The 14,779-nt window shown below is 46.9% G+C and overlaps 1 pseudogene; it reads left to right on the top strand.

Moving 5' to 3' along the window:
- Nucleotides 1–14,779, top strand: part of LOC100737036 (uncharacterized) — a 16,000-nt pseudogene extending 1,221 nt beyond the window's left edge.

Raw genomic sequence — 14,779 nt, 5'->3', positions numbered from 1 at the left:
CCAAGACTGGTGGTAAAAGTAAAGACAGAAACTTTCTTAAATGAAGGTGAGTGGGTAGATATGGGCAGAAGTGGAGACAACGGGGTCTGACTGGTGGGTAGGGCCGCCCCTCTGTCAGCACACCTCCCGCGATCTGAGCTTCAGCTGGGAGATGGGGCAGGGGGTGGGACTGCGGCAGGTCACGGGACTCTGTGTTCAGCTGGGTGCTTAGGACCTTGACCGTTTGCTTTTCCAGGCACAAGCCAAACTCTCGTTCCTAATACGCACTAGACAGTTGGGTATGTGTAGGGAAGAAGCACCAGGTAAATATTTGATTTTTCCTTTTACCCCCACCCCTTGCCTTTCCCCTTGGCACAGGTCTCAGCCTCCCATCTTCCTGGCTTTTCACAGAACTAAACATTAAGGAGCTTAAGTGTTAGAGAGCAAGACTGCAGGAATTGAAGTTTAGCAGCTAAGGTGAGCTTTGCTCCCGGGGTCGGGGAACCCAGGAGAGCCCAGGGCTAGCACAGGACTCTGATGTCCATCTAACCCCCCCACCCCCACCTGTCCTCTTCTGACCTCACCAGTCCTTTCTGTCACCATCACAATCCTTCCTCTTCCTCCCCTTCTTCCTTCTCAAAAATAGACTTCCAGGTAGATGCTTAAGCTTGGAGCAAAGATGTAGACATCAGGTCACTCTTCCTCTTAATGAGGAATAGTCCCGGGCAAGGAAAACATACAGACCCCAGGACACCACCTAGTACCTACCTCCATACAGGAGGAGCCTGTCCAGGTGCAAATCAGCATTTCTCCAGGGTCTTTCTGGACCCCTAAGTCTCAGGCAGCAAGTGGTCTCAATCCCCCCACGTCTAGAGCATAGAAACAGGCTTTAGTCCCTTGAGGCTGGTTAGGCTCCCAGCTTTCTTGTTCTTGTCTCCTTTACCCAACCAAGGGCTGATGCCCCCTGACCCTGTGACAGCTACTTTGCATCCTCAGCCCTGCTCCTCATCCCCAATGCTGACTGCAGGAGAGGTTTCAGGGGGTGGAGGCAATGCCCTTTAACTAGGGAGAGCATGTTCTCCCTACTCCTCCTCAAATGATCGGGTGAGGTCTCCCCTCTCCCAGGATCCCACTTTATGCATCTGAGGGGCAAGGCCCACGTGATTTTTTTTTTTTTTTTCCTTTTTTTCTTCTTTGTCTTTTTGCCTTTTCTAGGGCCGCTCCCACAGCATATGGAGGTTCCCAGGCTAGGGATGTAATCAGAGCTGTAGCTGCCGGCCTACGCCACAGCCACAGCAATGCAGGATCTGAGCCGCGTCTGCGGCCTACACCACAGCTCACGGCAATGCCAGATCCTTAACCCACTGAGCAAGGCCAGGGATCGAACCCGCAACCTCATGGTTCCTAGTCGGATTCTTTAACCACTGAGCCGTGATGGGAACTCCAAGGACCGCATGACCTTTCCTCTCCTGCCGCCTCCAGACGTGTTTTCTTCCATCTCTCTGTAAGCCTGAGTCTGAGTCTCCTGCCGCTCAGATAACCTTCTTGTTCTCCTTGATTTCCTTCTTCCTTCCCTGTGCTCATGAGGACTTGGGCTCCTGGCTGACTGTCTTCTGGTTGCTTGTCAAGACTGTGTGGGTAAAAGAGCTGTCTGATGTCCTGGCTTTGTTCTTCCTTGGCCTCCTTATTTCTTTTTCTTTTTCTTTTTCTTTTTTTTTTTTTTTTGCTTTTTTTAAGGGCTGCGCTTGCGGCGTATGGACGTTCCCAGGCTAGAGGTCTAACCAGAGCTGTATCTGCGACCTACACCAGAGCTCACGGCACCTCCCGATCCTTAACCCCATGAGTGAGGCCAGAGATCAAAACCGCAACCTCATGGTTCCTAGTTGGATTCGTTTCCGCTGCGCCACGACGGGAACTCTGTGGCCTTGTTTCTGAGGGCATTCGCCTCTTCTCCACGAAAGAGCATGCTCCCTTGGGCACCCACTGTCATGGGTGTCACCTCCAAAAGCTCCCCGGCCCTTCACCTCACCTCTCAATACGCATTACAAACTCTTCCCTTTCTTCTGGTCACACAGCTCTGGGTGGGCTCTCGCTTGCTTCCCATCCCAGCTCAGAGTCTGATAGTAACCACTTGGCCCAGCAACACTGTGAGGCTGGATCCTCTGCCATCGCTGTGCTGAGCGTCCACGTGGAAGGAAGAAGCCGCGTGGCCGAGTTGCGAAGAGGAGCTGGGCGTTCACATCTGCCCCTCGGCAGGCCCATCCGAGCAAGACAAGGCGAGGCTGTGCATCTCTGCTCACTTTCCTTCTCTGCCTCGCTAACGAGGCCTTCCACCTCTCTGCTCGCCTCCTTCCCCCACCTCCCACCCTCCCCTCAGCAGATGGCTCTACCTCCTACTTCACAGAGGAAAAGAACTCCTTCCGCTCCTCAGAGGCGGGGTTGAATGCACCGCAGCCTGTGCTCTGGCTCCTGGCTTCTCTCACCTTCCCAGATTGTCCTCTTTACCTTCCCTGTCCCCTCCCCCACGGTTCCGACCTTTACCAAATAATGCTCAGCTTTCTTCTCCACCTGCCCCCACCCCCCAAACCACTTAGGATCTGTGTCTGTGTCCTTGACCCCTTCCTGCACTCCCTGCGGTCTGGCTCCTCCTTGACCCACCCCTGAAATGCTCTCACCAAAACTGCCTTTGACCTTCCTGTGGCCAAGTCCAGTCGACATTTCCAAGTCTGATCTAATTTGCAATCTCTTAGTCATTTGATTTGGTTGACTTTTTTCCTTGAAACTCTGCCCTCCGTGGGGTTTAAAAACAAAAAACAAAAACCTTCTCTGGGTTTCACTTCTGTTTCTCTGGCTGCTCCCTTTTGGTCTCCTTTCCTGGAGCCCCTTCCTCTGCTCTTTTCCCTCAGGGCGCCATTTATGGCTCTGAGCCCTTCTGCTCTGTGCAGGGTCCTCAAAGGGCCCCATCTAAACCCTTTGGTTAAATGAGATTTGGGAGGAGTTCCCATCGTGGCTCAGTGGTTAACGAATCCGACTAGGAACCATGAGGTTGTAGGTTTGATCCCGGGCCTCACTCAGTGAGTTAAGGATCCAGCGTTGCTGTGAGCTGTGGTGTAGGTCGCAGACGTGGTTCGGATCTGGCGTTACTGTGGCTGTGGCATAGGCCGGCGGCTACAGCTCCGATTAGACCGTAGCCTGGGAACCTCCATATACTGCGGGTGCGGCCCTAGAAAAAGACAAAAAGACAAAAAAAAAAAAAAAAAGGGGGGGGGGGAGAGTCACCATCATTCACCTCCAGATTGGACTTCTCCCTGCTCCCCCTCGTGCTCTAGCCCCTGTGTTCAACCAGCCATTGGACTTTTCCACTTGGATGACCCAGCAGCCCCTCACATTCAACACGCCCCCCAGTGAACATGACTTCCCCCAGCACCCACCTGCTCCTCCTCCGACATCCTCTATCTCAGTGAGTGATGCTCTACCTCCCAGTCACCAAAGCCAGACACACAAGTCCTGGAGAAGACACCACACATCTGCTCTGGCACCACCACGTTCCATGTTGTCTATCTCGTCTTGATGTTTAGCACGAAATGAGTTAAACTGCAATGTCCTGAGCCAGTATTTCCTAAGTGATTGTGAACAAATTTCTGCTCCCAAGGAGGGGCCATTTAGGTTGGGATTCAAAACACAAAGACATTTTTTGGCCAGAAAGCCTGGGTGATAGCACATTTCTCGGTGCTGCAGGAGGCGATGGGGAGAGACCAGGGTGCTCAGGTCAGACAGCCTGGTGGCTGCAGCATCCCCCTGGCACCACCCCCTCAAGCACAGGGGAGGGAGTCACTATAAAGGCCCAGGACTCTGGACTGTGATGGCCACTCAGGAGGGATCAGTTATTAGGAGATTCCCTGCACTTGCAGCCCGAGCTCTGGAGCTAAAGGGAGGAACTGATTCCTCCCTCTTATCTCATTTCTTGGAACTCAGGAAGGCTGCACCCAAGCTTTTACATCGTGTAGGGGAGTTACATCCTAAGGTCAGCGATGAGAGTGGTGGGGGTGGCTCTGACCGTGTCCAGTGAAAGAAAAGGTGGCTTGTTCCAGGCTCCAGGACAGACTCTCCTCTGGAGCTTCATCTTATCTTGAAGGACTATGTCCCAACCCCAGTGAGAGTCCTGTCTGACTCTCCCAACACCTCCTGGAAGCTTTCCAGTTTCCTGGGAGATGCCTCGCAGAGGCAGCTGCTGGGCCAGCTCTGGAAGGTGTAGCCTTCATCTTGCTGGGTTGAGGCAGGGGAAGTCTTCCCTAAACATTTCCTGGGGCCTGGAATCTGTCTCTCCACAAAAACATTATGGAGTGTTTCCCCTTAAGAAATGAATGTTTCCCGAGTTCCCGTTGTGGCTCAGCAGAAACAAATCTGACTAGTATCCTTGAAGACACAGGTTCGATTCCTGGCCTCCCTCAGCGGGTTAAGGATCTGGCGTTGCTGCCAGCGGTGGTGTAGGTCGCAGCTGTGGCTCAGATCCCATGTTGCTGTGGCTGTGGTGTACGTAGGCGGGCGGCTACAGCTCCAATTCAACCCCTAGCCTGGGAGCTTCTATATGCCACAGGTGCTGCCGTAAAAAGACACACATACACAAAGAAATGAGTGTTTCTGGAGTTCCCTCGTGGTGCAGTAGACTAAGGATCTGGTGGTGTCACTGCTGTGACTTGGCTTGTTGTTGTGACCAGATAGATCCCTGGCCTGGGAACTTCTGCATGCTACAGGTGTGGGGGTGGGGGTGGGGGAAGCTAAAAAAGTAAGTGTTTCTGGATGGAGAATGAGATTCCCCCTTAGCTAAGTCAGCTTGCACTCTGCCTGGGCTGGAGACTGCAGAAATCTATTCTGCCGCAACTGCAGGAATCAGAGGCCCCAGCCATCCTGGGAAAGATTGGCTTTCTGTCTCCTAGGACCCAGCAGGGACTCGTATGGGAAAAGTACTGGGAAGAGATGGAAAAGAGGCCCAGGTTTACGCAGGGACTGATGGATGTGAGGAGGGGGTGCAGGTGGAAGGAAAAGACCGTCTCGCTCCTTCTGTGTGCAACCATCTTGTCTCTGCTCAGCTTCCTTGTGCGAGCCCTGTGCCTCTCTTCGCAGTCACCCTCCGCCTTGTGTGCAGCAGGAAATGCCTCAGTATAGAGCTGCTGTGCCAGGGCTGCAGGTCTAAACACCTGCTCCCGGCTCAGGAAGAGATGCTAGAAGCCATGTATGCCTCTGTTTCTCACATTGCCCAGGCTCACCCACCTGCATGGCAGAAGGCCAGCGGCTGCTGTGGAGCTTGGACCTGAGGGTTAAGTCTTTTTGCTGGAGGGGAAAGATGACTCCTAGAAATGCAGCAAGTCTGATCTGTGGGAGTGTTAACCCAAATTTTAGAAACAGAAACCTGGTTGAAATTAAAAAGTATTTATTTGGGGCTTGTTAGAACTGCAGCCTAGGAGACAGAGATTCAAGAAGCATTTGAATTATGTTCTGTGGGACTGAAAAATGTGGAAGCTTCTAAAGGGCAAAAACTGTAAGACTGCAGTTAGTTACCTGAATTAATCAAGAATTATAGGAGTTCCCGTCGTGGCGCAGTGGTTAACGAATCCGACTAGGAACCATGAGGTTGCGGGTTCGGTCCCTGCCCTTGCTCAGTGGGTTAACGATCCGGCGTTGCCGTGAGCTGTGGTGTAGGCTGCAGACGCGGCTCGGATCCCGCGTTGCTGTGGCTCTGGTGTAGGCCGGTGGCTACAGCTCCAATTAGACCCCTAGCCTGGGAACCTCCATATGCCGCGGGAGCGGCCCAAGAAATAGCAACAACAACAACAACAACAACAAAAAAGACAAAATACAAAAAAAAAAAAAAAAATGAAAAAAAAAAAAAATTATAGTTGGAGGGAATTCCCATTGTGGCTCAGTGAGTTAAGGATCCAACACTGCCACAACTCAGCTGCAGCTGCAGCTCTGATTCGACCCCTGGCCCAGGAACGTCCATATGCTGCAGATATGGCTGTAAAAAAAAAAAAAAATTATAGTTGGAGCTGTCAAGAAGTAAGGAAACTGGTTATGTAAGGATTGAATGGAGTCTGAAAGGGCTGCATAATTACAGGAGAAGACCTTGAGACCATAAGATTGCAGCTGGCAGGTGTTGTTTTGAATACCCTGGCAATGGTCCTTGGGTTTAGAACGGTTCAAAGAAAAGTTGAAGTTCTCAGTCAAGCAAAGATCTGTCTCCATGGCTAGATCCTCAATGGCCTCCTGACACCATTTTTGGGTGTTTCTTTGTTTGTTTGTTTTTGGTCTGCAGCATGCAGCAGCTTAATTTGGGATCTCAGTTCCTAGACCAGGGATTGAACCTGGACTGCAGCAGTGAATGTGCTGAGTCCTAACCACTAGGCCACCAGGGAATTCCAAGACTCCATTTTTGAATGCCTGAACTGTGATTATTCTTGTTGATAAAAAAATGTTGCCTGCCATTTCAGTAAACAATGAATATTGCCACCATCAAGTCATCAGCCACTGCAGCCTGTGCAGTGTTGCACCCTCATGGGATTCGGGATGGAGAAAAACACACCGTAGGTAGTTAAGATGCATATCAAAGGAATAATTTCAGTGTGCCCAATTGCTTGCATCTTCCCATACACACAAAAGCACTAAAGCCATTAACTTGAGATGTTTGTGTTTTTGTGATTAGCAGTAATCTTTGGATGTTTGACTACTGTTTTTGTTTGGTTTTTTTTTTCAGCAAAAACTATATGTCCTGGCTCCTCCCTTACCTCTGAGCTATATGAGAGGCTGTGTCCTGATCTATTGTCCTCAGTGAGATCTGTGAATAAAACACACCTTGACACTTTTAAGCTGTGCATTTGGGGGGATTTTTTTTTTTTTTCAGTCGACACTCCTTTGTAATTTCAATTTGTCATTGGGAGGTGGAAATACGAAGGATCTAGGAAGAATGCTGGCTACTGATGAAGGCTGTTCTCTATCTAGTTCTGCCCCACGGCAAGAAGAGGGAGAGACAGCCCTTGACTCTGCCTTTGGAATTAGCATAGTAGAACAGGCCAATTTGTCCAGCAAATTTCCTGCAATATCTCAGCCAGTGGTTCTTAATCATATTGTCTCAGGATCCCTTTGAAAGCTATGCAAGAAACTATTCATGTGTCCTTACAGAGGACATGCAGTTTAACGGGCTTCTCAGCTGTCTATCCAGGGATGCCCAAGGCAGGACTCCTGGTACATTTATGCGCCCCAGTACAAGTAACAGATGGAAGCCCACGTACCACTTATCGGAGTCCTGAGGCCTTAAGAAAGCAGGCTGACAGTCTCTTCAAGTATGTTCTCTCCTTCCATCTTGACAGATACATCTTTGTAACAACTTGGAAGGGCAGATTTGGATTTAGAACTCAGGGCTCCCCAAGCCTCAGCCTGCCCCCTTTTCCTTTGCATTCCTCTCCCCACCCTCCATTCTGCACTGTGAGGTGCTTCACGCTCACAAGTTCAAGCTCCATCTGCATCCCTATGAACAGTGGTTCCTGGCCATCTATTGGGGCCAGGTGTTCAAACCTGTAGAGGGGTCTATCCACCGGAGGACATCCCAGGCAGAGGCCTGCAGAGACCCTGATGTGGGTTTAGGGCTATTTGGGCAGAAAACACCAGTGTCTAAAACAGTGCTTCTGGTGAATGGCCAGCTTTCGCAAAACGCAATGTATTTTACAAGCATTGGAACTAACAATACAATGTATTATACTGGAGTTCCCGTAATGGCGCAGCAGAAACAAATCCGACTAGGAACCATGAGGTTGTAGGTTCCATCCCTGGCCTTGCTCAGCGGGTTAAGGATCCGGCGTTGCCGTGAGCTGTGGTATAGGTCACAGATGAGGCTTGGATCCTGCATTGCTGTGGCTGTGGTGTAGGCCGGTGGCTGTAGCTCTCATTAGACCCCTAGCCTGGGAACCTCCATGTGCTGTGGGTGCGGCCCTTAAAAGCAGAAAAACAAAAAACAAAAAACCAACAATACAATGGAAGATGATCGGGAGCTTGGAAGTTGCTGCAAGGTCAAATTATGATAAAAGTTTCTAAATGCTTGCTTCAGTTTCTATATTTAGCATGTTGTGAACCAGTAACACATAGTTTTCTGGTTGGCAATGATTAGAAAACCACTTTAGTAGCCCAGGTCTAGGAGTCAATGTGGGCTCCAGATAAGCAAGTCCCTGGGGTGGGAAGGTGAGGAGGGGTACTTTATTTATTTATTTATTTATTTATTTATTTATTTATTTTTAGGAGGAGTACTTTAGATCTGCTCAGGACAGTTGCCTTTCTTGCTTGAGTCAAAGAGTGGTATATCCTGCATCATGGTACAAGGCTTCTACTGGGCCAGTGGCCAAGGATAGACAAGAGAATCAAAGACAAATGACGTATGCGTGAATAAGAAAATCTGTTCTATAACAGAAAAGCTTTACTGGTAAACAGCAATCAACATAATAAAATTTGAGCTCTCTAGAAACTCTAGAATGTAAGATATTCAGGTACCATAATGGGGTTGCTGACTGTTTTTTGTTTGTTTGTTTTGTTTTTGCCCTGTCCTGGCTGGAGTTGCTATGGTGTCAGCTGCCAGTCACAGCTGATTGCTCATTCTGTGTCATTGCTTGACTCTGGTTATGCCAATATGGGCTCTAATCACCACGTGCTGGTTTTCTTCATTCTTTCCTTCTAGCATTACTTACTGTCTTTTTTTGTTGTTGTTCTATTTTGGTTTTTGGCTGTGCCTGTGGCAGGTGGAAATTCCTGGGCCAGGGATAGAACCCATGCTGTAGCAGCGACCCAAGCCATAGCAGTGACAATGCCAGATCCTTAACCTGCTGAGCCACCAGAGGACTCCAGCATTGCTATCTTCTGTAATAAATTTTTTTACTTAATCTACTGAAATCATAGCACAGTGACTTATGGAAAAGCCAGAAGGAAGAAGGGAAGGCAGCAAAGGCTGGTGGGCTGAGATGTGAGGTAGAATGGCCACCATCATGAACGATTGGAACTTTCCCATTGATGGGCCAGAGCAATGACTTAGGCTCTGCAGGGCTTCCAGAGGCAGTGAGGGGAATGCTGAAAAGAGGGTTCCGGCAGCTGCAGCTTGGCCCTTGCCCACAGAGTCTGCCTTGTCACCAACTGGGCCATGGAGGGAGGGAGAGGAGCTGTTGCATGCATCACAGAGTGAAAGAGGTAAAAATACCCTCATCCTGGGCAGATGAAGATTCTTCATTGGGAGTTCCCATTGTGGCTCAGCAGGTTAAGAACCTGACTAGTATCCATCAGGATGCAAGTTTGATTCCTGGCCTCACTCAGTGGATTAAGGATCTGGCATTGCCGTGAGCTGCAGTGTAGGTAGGTCACAAACACAGCTTTGATCCTGCATTGCTGTGGCTGTGGTATAGGCTGGCAGATTCAGCTCGGATTTGACAGCTAGCCTGGGAACTTTCATATGCCTCAGGTGAAGCCCTAAAAAAAAAAAAAAATTCTTCACTGATAGGTGTGCCTACTGGGAAGAAAGGGAATGGAGATGGTTCTGCAGACACAAGGGTTATTTTCCTTCGGAGCAAAGAGCCACTCCTGGAGTTTTGGTACCTGAGGAAAGTAGAAGTTTCTCAAATTTAAAGAAGCTTCTATTTTGACTACCTTATAGAAACTAGTAAGTACTTCTATAAATCTAAAAATAATGGAGCTCAAGATTTCCTAGAGAAGAAATAAATTATACTTTAAATGTGTTTCTTTTTAAGAAAATTTTAGACATTCAGTGAAGGTAAAATTGAGGGGGGAAATGCTTAGCTATGAATTAAATGAATGGCTGTTTGCAAGATTACAAGATAAATAAAGAATTCAAACTGATGTCAGGTTAGTATATAAAAAAAAGAAAGTGAGAAAGAGAGAGATAGGACTGAAATAAAATTATAAATGAAAGAAAATGGGGAGTTCCCATCATGGCTCAGTGGTTAATGAATCCGACTAGGAACCATGAGGTTGTGGGTTCAATCCCTAGCCTCGCTCAGTGGGTTAAGGATCCAGTGTTGCCATGAGCTGTGGTGTAGGTCGCAGACACAGCTCGGATCTGGCGTTGCTGTGGCTGTAGCTCTGTCGTAGGCCGGCAGCTACAGCTCTGATTCGACCTCTAGCCTGGGAACTTCCATATGCTGCAGGTATGGCCTGGAAAAGACAAAAAGACAGAAAAAAAAAAAGACAAAAAAAAAAAAAAAGAAGAAAAAAGAAAAGAAAACGGAAGTTCCCGATGTGGCGCAGTGGGTTAATGATCCGGCCTTTCTCTTTGGAGGTGCTGGTTTGATCTCTAGCCTGGTGCAGTGGGTTAAGGATCTGGCATTGTTGCCAATTGTGACATGGGGCACCCCTCCAGCTTGGATTCGATCCCTGGCCTGAGAACTTCCATATGCTAAGGGTGTGACTGAACAAGGAAAAAAGAAAGAAAAAAGAAGAGGCAGTTATAACTGATACCACAGCACTACAGAGGATCAGAAAAGACTGCTATGAACAAATATACACCAACAAATTGGACAACCTAGAAGCAATGGATAAATTCATAGAAATATATAAGCTATCAAGCCTGAATCATGAAGAAATAGAAAATCTAAAAGGCTTAATCACAAATAAGAAGATTGAATCAGTAATCAAAAACTTCCCAGCAAGAAAAGCCCAGATGGTTTATCTGATGAATTCTACCAAACCTTTTTTTTTTTTTTGGTCTTTTGTCTTTTTTTTTAGGGCCGCACCCGAGAGCCATTTACCAAACATTTAAAGATGTCATGCCAGGGAATTTCCATGGCTTAGCAGTAACACAGTAATGCACCTGACTAGTATCCATGAGAATGCAGGTTCAATCCCTGGCTTTACTTGGTGGGTTAAGGATCAGGCATTGCTTTGAGCTGTGGCATAGGTCACAGATGGTTCAGATCCCGCAGTTCTGTGACATAGGCTGGCAGCTGCAGCTGCAGTTCTGGTCTGACCCCTAGCCAGGCTAGGGAAACTTCGATATGCCGCACGTGTGGCCCTAAAAAGCAAAAAAATAATTAATAAATAATGCCAATCCTTCTCAAACTTAAAAAAACTGAGGAGGGGACACTCCCAAACTCATTTGATGAGGTCAGCATTACCCTGATATCAAGGCCAGATAAGGACATCACAAGCAAAGAAAACTATAGGCCAATATCCCTGTGAATATAGATGCAAAAATTCTCAACGAAATGCTAGCCAAACAAATTCAATAGCACACTAAAAGGATCATACACTGGAGTTTCCATTGTGGCTCAGGGGGCTAAGGACGTGACTAGTATCCATGAGGTTGTGGGTTTAATCCCTGGCCTTGCTCAGTGGGTTAAGGATATGGCCTGGCTTCAAAGCTGTGGTATAGGTCATAGATGTGGCTCAGATCCAGCATTGCTGTGGCTATGGTTCAACCCCTAGCCCGGGAACTTCCATATGCCCCAAGTGCAGCTGTAAAAAGACAGTAATAATAATAAATTGCATATGACCCAGAATAGCCAAAGATATCCTGAAAGAGAAAAACAGAGCTGGAGGAATCAGGCTCCTGTACTTCAGACTATACTACAAAGCAACAGTCGTCAAAACTCCATGGTACTGGCACAAAGACAGTGGAACAGGATAGAAAGCCCAGAATTAAACCCACCCACCTACAGCCAACTAATCTATGACAAAGGAGGCAAGACTATACAATGGAGAAAGGACAGCTTGTTCAATAAGTGGTGCTGGGAAAACTGGACAGCCACATGGAAAAGAATGAAATTAGAACACTCCCTAACACCATACACAAAAATAAACTCCAAATGGATTAAAGGCCTAGATATAAGACCAGACACTATAAAACTCCTAGAGGAAAACATAGGCCAAACACTCTCCAACATAAATGACAGCAACGTCTTCTCAGATCCACCTCTCAGATTATTGACAACAAAAACAAAAATAAACAAATGGGACCTAATCAAACTTCAAAGTTTATGCACAGCAAAGGAAACCCTAAACAACACAAAAAGACAACCCACAGAATGGGAGAAAATCTTTGCAAGTGAATCGATGGATAAGGGATTAATCTCCAAAATTTATAAATAACTTCTGCAGCTCCATACCAAAAAACAAACAAGCCTATCAAAGAATGGGCAGAAGATCTAAACAGACAGTTCTCCAAAGAAGGCATACAGATGGCTGAGAAACACATGAAAAGATGTTCAACATTGCTCACTATTAGAGAGATGCAAATCAAAACCACTCTGAGGTACCACCTTGCACCAGCCAGAATGGCCATCATCCAAAAGTCTACAAACAATAAGTGCTGGAGAGGGGATGGGGAAAAGGAACCCTAGTGCACTGTTGGTGGGATTGTAAATTGGTGCAACCACTGTGGAAAACAGGATGGAGATTCCTCAGAAAACTAAAAATAGAACTACCATTTGATCCAGCAATCCCACTCCTGGGCATCTATCCAGAGAAAACCACGACTCACAAAGACTCATGTACTCCGATGTTCATTGCAGCACTATTTACAATAGCCAAAACATGGAAACAACCTAAATGTCCATAGGCAGAGGATTGGATCAAGAAGATGTGGTACATGTACATGATGGAATATTACTCAGCCATTAAAAAGAATGAAATACTGGCATTTTTAGCAACATGGATGGACCTAGAAACTATCATGCTAAGTGAAGTCAGCCATACAATGAGACACCAACATCAAATTCTTTCACTGACATGTGGAATCTGAAAAAAGGACAGAATGAACTTCTTTGCAGAATAGATGCTGACTCACAGACATTGAAAAACTTATGGTCTCCGGAGGAGACAGTTTGGGGGGTGGGGGGAATGTGCTTGGGCTGTGAGATGGAAATCCTGTGAAATTAGATTGTTATGATCATTATACAACTACAGATGTGATAAATGCATTAGAGTAATTAAAAAATTTTTCTCTAATAAACAATAAAAAAAAATAAATTGCATGTTTGAAAAAGCCCATTTCAGAGTTCTCAGAGCTTCTTCAATGGGCTTCTTCCCCTTAGCGGATTCTCGCTTCTTCTCATAGCAAGGCCCCCAAACAGGATGTGCACTTCTGCCTCAAACAAAGAAACCAAAGAGGAGTTTCCATCGTGGAGCAGTGGAAACGAATCTGACTAGGAACCATGAAGTTCTGAGTTCAATCCCTGGCCTTGCTCAGCAGGTTAAGGATCTGGCTCTGGCATTGCCATGAGCTGTGGTGTAGGTCACAGATGCTGATTGGATCTGATGTTGCTGTGGCTGTGGTATAGGCTGGCAGATTCAGCTCCGATTAGACCCCTAGCCTGAGAACTTCCATATGCCATGGGTGTGGCCCTAAAAACCTAAAAAAAAAAAAAAAAAAAAAAAAGAGAGAGAGAGAGAAAAGAAAAAAGAAAGAAACTGATTCCTGTACCCAGGCCAGAGGAAACTTCCTACTTGCCAAAGAAAGAAAAAGAACAGCAAGAAACAATTGAACATATTGATGGATTGCAAAATGAAATAGACATTTAATGAATAAGCCAAAGAGATTTTGAAAGCAGAACAGAAATACAACAAACTGCACTGATCATTTTTTCAGAAGAGGTCAAAATTAATCGCTAAACCCCCAGATTTTGGAGTAACAATATTTGTCAACCACCCACAAGTGTCTGCACTGCTTGGGGAGGAGGATGAAGAGGTGCTGCATTATCTGACAAGAGTTTAAGTGACAGAATTTGAAGATATTAAGTCAGGCTACAGAATAGATTTTTATTTTGATGAAAACCCTTACTTCAAAAATAAAGATCTTGCCAAAGAATTTCATCTGAATGAGAGTGGTGAGCCATCTTCAAAGTCCACTGAAACCCAGTTTGGAAAGGATTTGACAAAACGTTCAAATCAAATGCAGACTAAAGCCAGCAGCAGGAAAGAGTTCATGTCATGGCTCAGTGGAAATGAATCTGACTAGGATCCATGAGGCCACAGGTTCGATCCCTGGCCTCGCTCAGTGGGTTAGGGATCCAGGCGTTGAACTGTGGTGTAGGTTGGAGACACAGATCGAATCTGCTGCGGCTGTGGTGTAGGCCAGTGGCTATAGCTCGGATTCAACCCCTAGCCTGGGAACCTCCATATGCTGCAGGTGTGGACCTAAAAAAGAAAAAGAAAAGAAAAAAGAAAGAAAGAAAAAAAAAAAAAAAGCCAGCTGCAGGAAGAGACAGCATGAGGCACCAGACAGCTTCTTCACCTAGTTTACTGATCATTCTTTTTTTTTTTTTTTTTTTTTTTTTTTTGCTATTTCTTGGGCCTCTCCCGTGGCATATGGAGGTTCCCAGGCTAGGGGTCCAATTGGAGCTGTAGCCACCAGCCTACGCCAGAGCCACAGCAACGCGGGATCCGAGCCGCGTCTGCAACCTACACCAAAGCTCACGGCAATGCCGGATCGTTAACCCACTGAGCAAGGCGAGGGATCAAACCCGCAACCTCATGGTTCCTAGTCGGATTCATTAACCATGACGGGAACTCCCCATTCTGATGCAGGTGCAGATGAGTTAGGAGAGGTCATCAAAGATGATGTTTGGCCAAACCATGACAGTACTGCTTGATTCCCGACATGAATGATGAGGAAAGGGGAGGAGAGAAAGGTGATGATGATGATGAAGAGAAAGAAGGATTGGAAGACATTGATGAAGCAGGGGATGAGGATGAAAGTAAAGAGGATGAATATGATAATGAGGGGGAGGAAGAAGAGGAAGATGAAGGAGATGACTAA

This window comes from Sus scrofa, chromosome 4 (genome assembly GCF_054392235.1).
Source record: "Sus scrofa isolate SSC_HxYL_T2T_F1_AM1 chromosome 4, Sscrofa_HxYL_maternal_Yorkshire_Landrace_v2.0, whole genome shotgun sequence".
Classification (NCBI taxonomy): Eukaryota; Metazoa; Chordata; class Mammalia; order Artiodactyla; family Suidae; genus Sus; species Sus scrofa.
The sequence above is the reverse complement of the archived record's forward strand: the minus strand, read 5'-3'. Positions and strand labels throughout refer to the sequence as shown.